The sequence below is a fragment of the Myiozetetes cayanensis genome, unplaced genomic scaffold (genome assembly GCF_022539395.1).
Source record: "Myiozetetes cayanensis isolate MyiCay16 unplaced genomic scaffold, myiCay2020 scf3, whole genome shotgun sequence".
Lineage (NCBI taxonomy): Eukaryota > Metazoa > Chordata > Aves > Passeriformes > Tyrannidae > Myiozetetes > Myiozetetes cayanensis.
In genome coordinates this window covers 3,001,355-3,016,062 of record NW_026087521.1, presented here as the reverse complement: position 1 = coordinate 3,016,062, position 14,708 = coordinate 3,001,355, and the positions used below count along the sequence as shown (strand labels likewise).

The following is a 14,708-nucleotide window of genomic DNA, read 5'->3' as shown; positions in this document are numbered from 1 at the left end:
TGTCATTTTAGAATCTCAGTCAAACCCAACACTAAGCACAATTCTGGATGGTGCAACTTGGCTGTGGACTGAAAAAAAGAAAACAACATTGAGAAAATCTATGAAATTTAGTCTGGTTTTACTACCTAAATGGGCACTGGGCTCAGCACTTCATCAGAAAAGACAGACACAAGCAGTCATGGTTTTACTGGTTCCCATGCTCTTGAGACATGCTGGATCATCACCACAATTCACACTGAATTATTCAGACTGGAGAAGACCACCAAGATCACAGAGCCCAGCATTGCCAAGGCCACCACTAACCCATGTCCACAAGCGCCACATCTACACATCTTTCAAATCCCTCCAGGGATGGTGATTCCGTCACTGCCCTGGGCAGCCTGTGCCAGGGCTTGACAACCATTTGGCAAATAAATTTTCCCTAATGCCCGAACTAAACTTCCCCTTCAGTCCATTTCTTCCCATCCTATCACTTACCGGGGAAAAAAAGACCAACACAACCTACCTACTGCTGCTTTACAACACAAGCACATCAGGAAGCCAAACTCTTGCTTCATTTCTTATGCAACTATCTGTCAACTTTTTATTACTTTCCCCCCAAATTCTTCTACTCTTCACAATACTTTAAAGGTCACTAGTCCCCACGCATCCCAAGGACTATGAAAAGCAACACTGGGCTGTTTCATGGATCATCTCCCAAATGAACACGCTCCAAGGCACACAACGTCACTGTCCTTCTGCCTCCGTAACATTGTCTTTAGGCAGGTACAGGTTGTCTCAGTGAGAAAACATTATCTTGTGAGTGTCCTATTAAGAAAAGATTAATCTGTTCAACACCTGATGATTCACTCACCCACATGCTGAAAGTCCACACAAAAATGACTCATTCTGTCCGTAAGAATATTCACCTGGGATACCCAAGTAAGTCCCCTCATCTTTTCCAGAGCTGGTAACACCTTTCTTATGCAAAGTAAGTGGATGGCAGGCTTTCCTATCAGAGCATGGGTGACATGAAGGAACAACAGACATGGGATTGGGCCCTGGTAATTTTATAAACAATCTACACAATAATTACAAAAATACTTTATAGTTAAGTTTGTAGATAACTGAAGTATTGGCAGAGGAAACAGTAACACTCCATAGTGAGCTGAGGGTCAAAGACAACTGATTTTAAGCCTGAACTAATCAGAAATCACTAATTTTTGAAGGAATTCAGGCTACTCCTCCGTGACTTGGACACTTTCTACCCACAGAAGGGCTCGGAAGGAATTGTACTGAATCATCCCGGTACGAACGGCCAGTGCAGGGCAAAACCATATTAAGGGCTTGGCTGAATGACATCACCCTCCGGTGCCCGTGCAACAAATCAAGCTGAATTCTAGGCTAGAACTTCATGTCCAGTTCTGATACCCACACTGAGAAGAAGCCAAAGTACTGGCAAGGGTTCAGAGGAAGAGCTCAGAAGAGAGTGGGTCTGGCTGGGACGCAGACTCCGTGACGCCAGGCCAAACACGTCCTTTATTAAGGAGATGAGTCCGTGACCCTGTTTTCGTAGGTACTTTGTGAATATGACACATAACAAACAACCCTGCAATCCCCAGAGAGAAAGGCACAGCAAGATATTACAGCTGGAAGCCAAACAAGCTCCAATTTGAAATAACTTGTCACTTTTTAGTAACAGAACTGCTAAATATTTACCATTTATTTGGTGGGTTAGGACCGGAGAGCTTCTAACAGCCCTCCAAGATGCACTTCTGTGGAAAAATTCTGATCTTCTACAGAAAGCCAGAGAAGGTTACAGACTTGGTATACACATGAATCTAAAAATTCCATAGAATCAGAGAAGAGTTTGGGATGGAAGGGACCTTAAAGATCATCCAGATCATTCCTGCCATGGGCAGGGACACCTTCCATTACACTAAGGTTGCTCCAAGCCCTGTCCAACCTGGCCTTGGACACTTCCAGGGATGGGGCAGCCACAGCTTCTCTGGGCAACCTGTGCCAGGGCCTCCCCACCCACACAATAAAGAATTTCTTCCTAATATCCAATCTAAATCTGATCTTTCAGCTTAAAACCATTCCCCCTTGTCCTAACACTGCTTGCCCTTTATTAAATGCTAGCTATGGGAACCTAAAACTGCACTGAAGTTAATTCTCATATTTAATTTTACTGTTACTGCTATGTAATGCTTACTGCTGTGTGCTCCCACAAGATCAACTGTGTTGTTTTGCCCTGAAAGAAGCATCTTGAAGATGGCTTTTCCCCATGGTAAACTTACCTGAAAAAATACAAGCATGGAAAATACCTGATTCACTGCTTTTCTTGCATCTCATTACTTCAGGAAGCAACACAGAAGATAGAGAAAAGAAAGAGAATATAACACCTTAATTCAGGGCAGACATAGTTGCTCAGACTGTGTATTATTAGAATATGATGGGAATTTATGCAAAAGGACACTAGTTTAGCCAAAAAAGCAATTAACAGAAGTGACTGAAGACATGCTTGCTGCTTTCATGACACAGCCCCCTCTTTCCAGCCCTTCTATCATCCAAACACTTTTTATTGCCACCCCTTCTGCAACTCCTGAACCTGAACTTCTGACTAAAGTTTAGATAGCACGTGGAGGAACCAAAGTGGACAGCACAGCCAGTTCAGTAATCCAGGAGAAGATAAGGCTTTTAGAAGCACATGTTATACCTCCAAGGGTGGCTGTGCCAGCCCTCACAGAACCCATCACTGACACCTTGCTCAGAGCATTCCAAGAGGAAAGGGGAACAAAGGGAATGAACTGACCAGCACCACAAACGTGCCCCGAGAAATGAAGAACATCAGAAGAAATACTCCAAGGAAGACACAAAAAGAAAAAGTATTTAAGCTCTGAACTCTTTCTTCTAATTCTGTATTAAAAAAAAAATAAAAAATTACACCAAGTAAGGCATAACTGACTCATTTTTAATTCTGAGTCATCCCAAATCCATGGATTCCTGTGTCAGACTCTCTGTGCCCTGAAGAAGGTAACAGAATATGGCAATTTCTAATCTACTTAAGAATCAGGAAATTCTCCCAGCAGGCAACAGTACCAGGCCATCATTTTTCCTTCATACTGACAAAAAAAAAATTTAACCAAGCTCTCTTTATTGAATATAGTAAGGGCTTTGAACAGAACAGGTAAAATAAGCCACACTGCTTCACAGGAGAAAAGCAGGGAAAGTCCTTTCCTGGCTTGTCCCGTTAGAACATGGAGAAAACAAATTAAAAAATCTCCTGACAGTAGTAAGAAATCACATCCTGTGCTGGGGCCTGTGTAAAACAGCATAAATCCCATATCCTAACTAGTACCAGCTCTGCTCCTGATGCCACGAGGCAACAACTCCTCAACCTTCTCCTCACGCTCCCATTTTATTCCATTTCAATATTCTGCTAAATCAAAGATACTGTTTTTATGTAATAACTGCCAGTGTGTCCTTTACTCCACGGCACTGGACTTTTAACTCCTTGAGGATGCCATCCTTGCAGGATGCCATCCTAGCAAAATAAATGCATTCCAGGAGCTTGGAACACTAGAATTTCTGGGGAAATTATCACAGAAGTATTTAGCACAGTGGCTCTAAATCTGTTAATTTTATGAGAAGATTTGAACTGCTCAGCATTTTTCTTAAAATTCCTGTTCCCAGAAATACCAAGTTACATAAGAATCTCAGATGCCAATAATGAAACATTTTCTAGTCTCCAAGGTAGCACAGAAATGCCAGAAATTTGTCTGACATTCCTCCCCCTTCCAAAAAAAAAAAAAACAGAAGGCATATAAAAAGAACTCAAGAGTGTTATAAATAAAAGTCTCATTAATTATCAATTACTGAAATACTAGTGGCCTATCTGTGCCTGAATACTTGGTCAGGAATGTTGTTAATACCTTCCACGAATTCCTGTCAGGTCTTTTCTTTCCAGAGGGAAAAAAACCAACAAAACAACAACAAAAAACCAAAATGAAACAAAAAAAAACCACAAAAAACATACCCACACAAAACAAAAACAAACAAAACCCAAAAACAAACAAACAAACAAAAAAAGGTGCTACTTTGCATCCAGTTTTCCAGTCTTTTCAAGATTAATTGCTGTTCTTATTAAAATGAATATCTGTGGATTTAATGAAACACATCAGTTTTCTCCTGAGATCATGGCACCAACCACTATGGAATCAGCACATGGAATAAAATCAGCAGGAGCACTTCCCCATCAATGACAGCGACAAACAGCTCTGTTAATTTATTGCTCATTATTATTCATTATGACTCTGGCTCAAAACAACTTTCAGAAGAGTAGCTGGGAGACTCTGCATTTTTTCCTTAGCCAATATCTACATAAAATATAAAAATGAGGCATCTAAACTATCTGTTCTCAATTAAAGAACATGTTTATACGGTCCACAAATTCTCCTAAAACACACAAGCGGATTTGAAAAGATTAAACACACACATTAAGAAGCTCAAATCCTATGTAACACTTAAATATTCATGCCTTAAAAGTTATTGTAAGTAAAGAGCAGAAATAAAGGCAACTGTGAAACTATGGCTGTAGCTCTGGAAGTTCCCAGAGTGTTGGATGTCCAATGCATTATCCAAGGTTCCTGAGCTGCTCACAGAATTTGCCCTATGCCTATTTGCTATAGGAGAAACACTGGCACCAAGTCACTTGTTACTGCCCCTACATTAGGACCAAAAAAATTGGAGAAGTTTCTTTTCTCTCCCTCTCAGACCCTTCATCCTCATTTCAGACGCAAAGCCTCCAAAATGCTTTTGCACAGGCATGGGGGGGAAACTAACTTTGGGTCTTTTGTAGAGTGAAAAGGGATCCAAAATGGATCCCTATGCAGAATTAAAGCCTCCAAGTGCAGTTCTGCTCATTTATATTTTAATCCAGTTCGTGTGCTGGTATTCCAGCAGCATATGGCAGTGTGTGTTTCAGCTGGAAGAGCTTCAAGGAAAAGAAGCAGCATCATTCTAAAAAACTGCTTATATACCAAATCAAGCTTTTTTTCCAAGTGACTTCCACTGAAGTCTTTAGGATGCTCATCCTCTTCTACCAACACAAAAACCCCTCCACGTCGAGCACCAAGTTTCCTTTGCACAATTATCTTTAGACTGTTCTGCTTTTTATGGCAGAACACCAAGAAATAACAACTACGAAGGAAGCCTAAGTTCTCTGTTTACAACAATGATGATAAAAAGAAGATAAGATCTTACTACTTGCTGTTTGGAATTATTCCAGCAACTAAGAGGCTCTGGATAAATCTCACCTCACTTCAAAAATCAGGTATCCGGAAGAGATTAATCTTAATCCGCTGGGATTACATGGGATACCACCTTTCACAATGCAAGCTGGGTGAAGCCCTGGATTCCAGGGGAACCAGAGCTCTGGAGATCTGCAAGAGGTGGTATTTGCATTACGAACATGAAAGGGAGTTACCGTAAACCAGACACGTGTTGTACCACTGCCAACACCTCAGCAGGACCTGAAATCCTGCTTCAGGTGTCTAAAATAGACAACACTAGGAACATCACTCCTGAAAATAACCTTAGGACCTTACAGAAGGTGAAAACAGACAACTGGAAGGAAAAAACCAAACCCTCTGAATAAACACCAACCTGATCACTCCCTGACTGCTGAGCAGTCCTGCCTCACACTTAAGCCAGGTCAGAGGTTTTCTTCAGGCCTCAGTATCAACAAATCTTTACCACTGATTTCAGTGAGATTTCTGCCTGAGCAAGGACAGTGGGGTTATTCCCTTGAGAAATGCTCAGCAACTGAAATGCAAGTTACTGCATCCCGAGGAAACTGAAACATCTCCCTGCAATTTGTGCGTGAATCCTCATTTCAAACCAGTTATCCCAAGAACCCGGCTCAGCCCTCATCTGTGAAGCAGACAACTCCACCAGTGAGTATTCTCCCAAACCACAAGAATTTTGTGTCAATTTTCCTTAATTCTTGGCAGACATTTACTGAAAACACCCCTCATCCTCTCCCTCCTGACACCATCCATGAACATTTGTATTCAATCCACGCTTATTTGATGGGAACAAACAAACAGTGAGCTCTCAGCATCCTTCAGTCCTCCAGAAAAATATTGCCTTTCCTCAAATTAACGTAACAACGAGGGATCAGTGAATGCCACCGCTGGAGCAAACACCTGCTCTAAGGTTTGGTGGGCAGGAAAGCACTTCAAACCTGGTGAACTGAGATCAGCTACCACCCAGCTGAAATAAACCCCAGCCCTACATTATGTAATCTACATCGTTTTTAGACCAGTCTGCATTTTTTGCAGAGCCAAAAGCTGAGGAAGCTACAGACAGAAGAAAAGGGAAGAGAAAGAGTTCATTAAGCTCGGCTCAGAGGCTGCTTACGAGCCTGTGCTGGCACAGCTACGCAGGACTGTCCACTCACCCACACAAACCTGAGCACTGCAATCTCAGAACATCAAGGGTAAAGCACCACAAAATTTCCAGCGAGTCAGATCAGTCATCTGGATGAACAACCACTAACAACTAATATGTTAAAAGATTCACTTCAGGGCTGGGGCTGGGTTTTCCTTTTTCTTGACAGCGTATGAGTAAGTCCAGACACAAACTCATCTTAGAAACTCAAAACCAGCTCAAATGATGCTGCCACTGACCACACAGAACCATCAGAAAGAGGTAACACACAAATTAAATCTGACCTTTAAAGACAGATTCATCTCACCCAAGTTCTTCTGCTGAATATGTTGGGGTTTTTTTTTTTCCTCATTTCACAGAATCACAGAATGGTTTGAGTTGGAAGGGACCTTAAAGTTCACCTCATTTCAACTTCCCTGCCATGGGCAAGGACACCATCCACTCAACCAGGTTGCTCCAAGCCCCATCCAACCTAGCCTTGAACAATTCCAGGGATGCCCTAGCCCTTGAACAATTCCAGGGATGTCCAGCTTCCCTGGGCAACCTGTGCCAGGGCCTCACCAATGTCACAGGAAAGATTTTTTTTCCTAATATCTAATCTAAAACTACTCTCTGTCAGTTTGAAGCCATTCCCCCTTGTCCTGTCACCACATGCTCTTGTAAATAGTCTCTGAAATGGAATATATACTGCTAGAAATGCAATATCTGATCCCAATCTCTGGGTTGTAGACTTTTCATTTATTTACTTTTAAGAGTGAGGAAAAACAGGCTAAAACTACCAACCACACAAGTCAAACCAAGTGTGTTCTTGCAATCAATGTTACCTTTACATTATCTTTACATTTCATTTTAAACCACACTTGCATCTTATCCTTTTAAGTCACCCACAAAACTACAACTCTTTTTCACCCAAAGAGACTCTGCAAGCCTTCTCCTTGCTTTTTAACCAAGCCACAGTGATCCAGGTCATTCTTTCTTAAGCATCACAACGCTTAAAACTCTGTACATGTGAAAACATTTACCAGTTCAAATCACTGAAATACCAGGGCGGGATTTAATTCGCTCAATTTCAAGTGTGTAAATGGGTCTATAAGCATTTTGGGTGTCTAGATAATGAAGAGAGCAGCTCATCTGACCCCAAAGGAATAGTGACAGTAGGATGAACCAAACTGCTCATTCAGCTTCACCGGCTGGGAGAGCATCCACCACTGCGCCGTAGTCTGGTGCTATTTTGGATAGTGCAGAATATTCCATAAGGATGAGAGCCACAAATCCATATGGAGGAATTTTCTGGTAGGATCCACGTTACCTCATCTGACTGATTTGACTATCTCAAAATACATGGAAGTTCACAAAGATCAAACCTTCTTCTAACAAAAACCGCAGTAAGAAAGACACAAACCCAAGCTCAGCAGGACAGAGACACTTCCCAGTTCCAGCCTGAAGTGGAAGATAAACAACCAATGTCCCATCCCTGGAAGTCTTCAAGGCCAGGTTGGACAGGTTTTGGAGCAGTATGGTCTAGTGGAAGGTGTCCCTGCCTATGACAAGGGGTTGAAATAAGATGATCTTTAAGGTCCCCTCCAACCCAAACCATTCAACCACGAAGGTAGATGAGAGAGTTATCAGTGTCAAACCTCACCTCTTGAGATGAAGGTGGCCAAACTGTGGGGTTTTGGAGACAGATAAATTCTCAGTGTAGTCACTGTGATGTAAAATCTGCCTTTTAAAGATACCATTAATTACCACTTCTTCAAACAACTTTGAAAACGCACGAGAAGCAAGACTTGCCCCAGTCCTGACCTGAGTACAGGGTCTTCACTGCTGAAAAGTGGCTGCATTACTGATTACAAAGCACTCAAGTTCAGTATTTGAAACCGTAGTTTTCTCTATTTTTAGTTGTGCAACTAAAAAAAAAACCCTGCTTGAGCAGGAGGGTTGGACCAGACGACCTTCATCAGGTCCTTTCTAACCTCAAGCATTCTGTGATTAAAAAACAAGGAAACTTCTTTAAAGAAAACTAAAAAGAACAGACAAAAAGTTGAAGGTTTTTAGGGGCTGACAGCTTGCTAAAGACCCCATATTGCTTAAGAACAGAGTAAGTGCAATTTAAAAAAATTAAAAAAATTAAACAAAAAAACACATTAGGAAAGCATGTCCTTCAAAAAGAGAAGCCATACCAGGAAAAAAATAAGAACTTCAACAAACTAAATGCAAAATCATAGTATTTCAAGCTTAAAAAAGAAGCAATATCAAGAACTGATGTGCTAAGAGAAAATTTTATCAAATACAGTAGAAGGATGAAATTTATCACAAAGTCTTATGAGAAGGAAAATGGGACAATAAGATAAAAATTAAAAAGGAAAAAATGTTGGGAGGGGGAAAAAAATTCAGAAGTCCTTCTTTGCCACATGAAAACCCAAATGAATTCCCTGTTCAGTACATGAAGTTTAGGGAACTTCCAGCACTGCCTACAGAGCAGACAAGGAAAGAGGATCCTCTCTGGGCAGCTGAGAACTGTCACTGCCAAAGCCTACCAGGAATGACACATCCAGGAGCAAGTGTACCCAGCCAGACTTCTGAGGAAACCAAAACACTAAAAATACCAACTGATGGACTGCAATAAGCAGGTCACAGACATGAGGGCTCTGAAAGAGCTCCGATTGACTGGATATTAGGATTCCCAGAAAACTACCAACTCCTCCAAAAGCTCTTAAAGAAAATTCAGCTTGTAGTGCAGCAAAGAGGAAGGTCTTATTATTGACATGCTTTTAACTGACCATATCCACACATGCACAAAAGTAGAGTCCTGTACAGACCTGAAGTTAAACCTCTCTTATTTAACTGAACAGTAAATTATGCTGAAAGGCCACACTCTGAGGCCACAGGTCTATTAAAGATAAACCAGCAAGTGCATTAAAGCAGTTATCCTCAGCCTTCTTTGTCCAACTAGTTATTATACAGTGTGACTGGGACAGAAAACAGAAGATGAAATTCAAGTAGATTAATTCCAAAGGCCCTGCATTTGGGAAAAAAAAAAAATCAGCCAACTCCACAAACAAAACGATGGTTTCTAAATTAGTTTTTTCTTATTAGGGGAGACCTTGAGTTACTGCAGATAGCTGTGTGAAAATACAGTTTTCACAGGGGTCGATAACAGGAGCAGCAAAACAGCAACCAGAATTTCAGGAGTAATTAGGAAAGGAACTGAGGAGGGTAAGAGGAAGCAGCAGGACTCTGCCATGGGAAGCAGAACTACATTCCCTGTTCTTGAACACCTCCTTAAGCTGCAGCTAAAAGCTACCATGAGAAAAATTATTTTATGCTACTGGTCCTTCAGATCTGGCTCAGTTATGCATTAGAAGTTTGCTATGTTAATGTTAAAAACCAAGAAAAAGTAACAGTTCTACTGTGAAGGAAATTTCCTACATTAGATCATCTAAAACCCGCGTGTATTTATGATTGTGAAGATTTATTCAGTTGCTTAATTTACCTTATTCAACATTATTTTCTACACACTGTCAATGCAGAGAGTGATAAACCAGCAACTTCCAACCAAGCTGCTTTTGAGACTAAAAACTCGGAAGATGAAAAACGTTGTGAACAAAGCAGGTCTGGCCCTTTTGAATATTAAACATCATCCTCAGTCACTCAAAGAGGAGAATTCCTTCCCCTCCATATCTTTCAAAGCTGAAATTACAAATGCAGCCCCAGAACAGGCTCCCCAGGGAAGTGGTGGAGTCAAAATCCCTGGAAGTGTTCAAAAAACGTGGCTGTGGCACTTGAGGACACGGTTTAGTGGTGAATGTGAGTGGTGGTGGTGCTGCGTTGATACAGTTGGACTTCGTGATCTTAAAAAGGTCTTTTCAGACTTCAACGACCCTGTGATGAAGAATGACATCGTATCTTACACGTGAAGTTACCCACTCCTACGGAATGTTTTACAATTACTCCAGATTTTTAAAGTGTACCAAAACAACGCAGCGATTTTACTACGAGTTCAGCTGTGCCACGTGCAGCAGCGGGCAAACCCACTCTCTGCTTTTGGCAGGACTTGGTGCCATTTCAGCTCTTCTCTCCACGAGGATCTGAGCTGGGATCTGTTCCCAGCACTGTTCAATGAATTCATAAATGACATGAAAAGGGCTCAACAGCGAGATGACAACATCTGTTGATGATAGCGAAGTTGTTCACAGTAGCAAAAGCAGTGAATGAGTGGGAAAAACTGAAAAAGGACTGTGTGTACATTACTGAGTGGACATAAAACATGCATCAATTAATCCAGGAGGAATCTCAATGAAATTAAGTGTGAAATAGGATGACTGGGGGTGGGGAAAGTGGTTCTACCTCATGTAGAGGTCAGCAGGATCCAAACTGACTCAACACTTGGAGCAGGCTGAGCTCTAGAAAACTATGGTTGTCATGGAGAGAGTATGTATGAATTATTTAAGTTACTTCCAGTGCACAAAGCGGATTTTTTATGGAGTTCTGGTTCTAAACTAAACAATAGAATATGGTTCCTCACTGAGCAAACTGCCATGTTAGGTAGGCTGGAGAACCACAAGAGTTTTACACCTCCTAACGCTTCTCATTATCAAATTCCAAAGGACAAGTCCAGTCATCACTGTAAAAAAAAAAAATACATCCAGCTCAGTAATCCCTGTGCTACAGATGTCTGGAGAATGAAGAGTGTGCAGAAGGAGGATCCTACTCTCATTGTGTTCGTGTCCTCAAAAACCCACCTGTGGTCACAGTTGGAGACAAATCAGTGCTCTAGATGAGTGTACAAGAACTCCTCTCCCCCTCTTACCCTTCACTACCTCTCTGTGAGTCATCTTCTCTATCACAGGTATAATATCCCAAAGAACTGTCAAGTGTCAGCATCTCTTCCTTGCCAGTCATAAATAACACAAATCACATCATCCAGTATCACATCACAAAGGGGGAGCTCTAAACAGACTAATACCAACAGCTCCACTGCTAAAAAAACCCCAAACATTTTTTTACTAGCTATTTCAACTGATTTCAAAGAGGGATCAACAGGTCCCTAAAATAACAGTGAAGTTTGTCAGACCTTTTTATTCTATTCTTTCTGTGTAATCTGTCAAGGAAAATCCTCTGAACTAAACTGAAAAAGCATATCCAGATTGCACAGCAGTAGCAGCTGGAGGGGGGAGAGGGATCTGGTGACTAAGCATAAGGTCTATAAATCATCTCTTAGATAATTCTATTTTCAAAACCATTATCATTGCAATGCAGCTTTGATCCCCACAAACCATTCATCCACCCAAGTGCAGCAAAACAATTCCCTCCTTTTGAAAGGAAAATCAAGCCTAGACAAAAGGTTCCATTCATTATTTGAGTTCCCTCTTCCACTAACTGGAAGGTGACTTGCTGCTCATTGCTCAATTTCCCCTACATTTTCACTACATGCTCCTCTTGCTAAGAAGAGAAACTCCCTTTGAAAAATCCCAACCTGAAAAATTACCTGGATTTCCAAGCAACAAGATCAAAGGCCTACCTATTCTAGGAAAAAGTCCTATCTACTTAACAAAATTAATGGGTATTTTAGTGACACACTACCACACTGTAATTGACTCTTGATACAGTTGTTCTGATGGTATAAAAATAGGGGGAAACTTTTAACCACAGCATCAAAATAATCTCTAAGGTAATTATCATATCACCCTTTCTCATTTTTTTTCCATTCAAAAAGACATCAAGTTACTTCAACGTGGAGCGTAACATAAAATCCTCTGCTACAGAAAGAGAAGCACAAAGAAAATTTCACTTTTTCTGGGTGCTTACAGTACTAATTCTTAATAGCCAAGGCAACAGAAACAACATCTATGTTGACACATACTGAAATCACTTTAAGAGATTAAAATTATTGAACAAATCACTATACTCCTGACTTCTATTCCCCCTCAGTCCTGTAAAACTTCTCAGGGATAAAGATTACTAAAACACAACCTGTACACAGAACATCAGAACTCAATTCTGCCCGGTCACTGCAGTTTCTTTCACACAGCCCAGCTGCCTAAATTCAGCCTGGATGTTTTTATTTCTATTACTAACTATGTTAACAAACTCCACGGGCCTCTCCAGCACCCTCCATACCGAAACACAGGCTTGTAGATGAAGCCTGGAAAAACTGCCAGGGTCCAATGACCGAGCTGGGAAAAGGAGGATGAGCAAGTGGGTTGTACCAGTAATCAAGTGCAACTCCACTCAGCATGGGAAGCTCTGGCTGGGAATGAAATATGGAGGACAAAGCAGAGGTGAGTTGTATATACAAATACATTTATTTACACAGAAGTTTCTGCAATGTCAGACAAGGAGGCTAAATCAGTGGTCCAGGCTGAACTATCCATGGAAGGAGAGAGAGGTTCTTTCCTAGAGGCACCTTCATAGAGTGCCATAGGTCATCCCTGGAATAGGGACCTTCAGGGAGCTATTCATCCCTCTTTTCACCGTCTGCTTCAGCAGAACCTGGACATCTGAGCTTCAAGAGAAGAATCTCATCCACAGCATTCAAGGCAAAACAGAAAAATGGAGGTTCCTCTGTGTGTTTGGTATGTTTTTTAGGAGTATCCAAGATGAAACTTCTCTGTGCACCCCCTTGGGAATCCTGCCATACTTTACCCAATTGCTACCCAGCTATTACATTAGGCTTACACAAATACACCCAATATGCTCTTTCCCAATTATCCAATTCCACCTTTGAGAGTTATTTATGCTTCTTGGAGAGATCTGGATTCACACACACCAACTACCTTTACTTTACTGTACTTGCACAGTGTCTCAATTTTGTAGCCTCCTCACTGTGTTTGATTGCAGATGCTTTGCCAACACACTCCCTTCTCAAGTGAAAACAGCATTTGTCTCAAAAAAAAAAATATCTTTCCTCAGCTCCACTCTGAAAGGAACTGAACAGCCTGAAGAACTACTTCAAAAAGAAAAACAATTTGGCATTTAATATGTAGTGAACAATGAAGCAATGAACTGGAAATCAAGTATTAGGGTGGAAAACTGCAGCTGTACTCAGTTGGTACCTGCAAGTATTCGCTTCTGAAACTGGGTAACAGCTGTAAAAGGTGTCAGTGGTTACTGGAGAGATTCTGTTTGTATTCCCTCGAATCACAGGGCTGCCACCACGCAATTCTTATTTCTTCTTGGACCCACCGTATCTAAAAAACAATGATCCCCTTGTGCTGTGGAAGGGATGGAATGTGAAATCCCATCCACATCCCAACAGAATCCCACAAACATTTTGGCAGGGAAAATTTATTATGTAAAGCCCAGATGGCATCCCAAATATTTCTACTTCAAAATTTAGAACTTTTTTTTTTTTTTTTTTCTTAAAATAAACTATACAAAATTAACTGTGCAAGAGCATCAGGCAAGGTAACCAGACTTAACTGAGCAGTTATTTGGACTATGGGAAGAATGGGAATGTGGTTTTCTCCATTTAACTCCATTGTCAGAAATGAATAATATTTTTCTATTCAACTACATTTGAATGACTGGCAGAGAAGGAAGATATAATAAGCAGATACATCCAGTAACATATTCTACTTGGAGAAGAACTTTTCCAGTTATCTAAAGCCTAACAGCTTTGCCACCAACTTCTGCAGCAGCATTTCAAACTTTCAGAAATGAATTTGCCATTTTTTACTATTCTTTATTATTCTAAGGGGGTTCTTTCACTTTTTTTTTCCACTATGCAATTTCAGCTCTGGATCTGGGAATACGGGCTTCAAAGCGGTTTTTAGCTGCTGTTTCACCAAAGCAGCTAAACCTGATTATCAGCTCAGTTTAAACATGGATTTAGTCACTGCCCACCCCTTTAGGCTCTGGGATGAAGATCGATCCCTGATTCCGACTGTCATTTTGCAGTGAGCCCACTCCTACATTCCTTTTATATCTATCACTTCACTGAATGCCAAAGAAATCTCAGTGTACTTGGCATGAAGGCTGCACTTCCTATATTTATGCTCCCACTAATGTATGCTCCGTTTTAGTCCTTTTACCAGCTTAAAATCATCCGAGGGAAGACGGTACGAAGCGCAAAACAGCCCATGCAGCTGTTTTACTGACACAAAACACTGATCACCCACACTGCTTTCCATCGCCACCTTTTTCCTGGATTTTATGTTTAAATACACCCAAAATACGAACCATGGCAATTTTCTTACAGTATACACAGTCATGTCATGTTTGTTGCTCCACCTCAGACTTTCAGTACTTCCAGAAAATAAATCAGTACTTTTTAA

The 14,708-nt window shown here is 41.0% G+C and overlaps 1 long non-coding RNA gene across 2 annotated transcripts in view; it reads right to left on the bottom strand.

Annotated features, from left to right (window-relative positions):
* The window catches only part of LOC126644576 (uncharacterized), a 114,948-nt gene that overhangs the window by 63,357 nt on the left and 36,883 nt on the right, over positions 1-14,708 (bottom strand). The window lies entirely within an intron of this gene.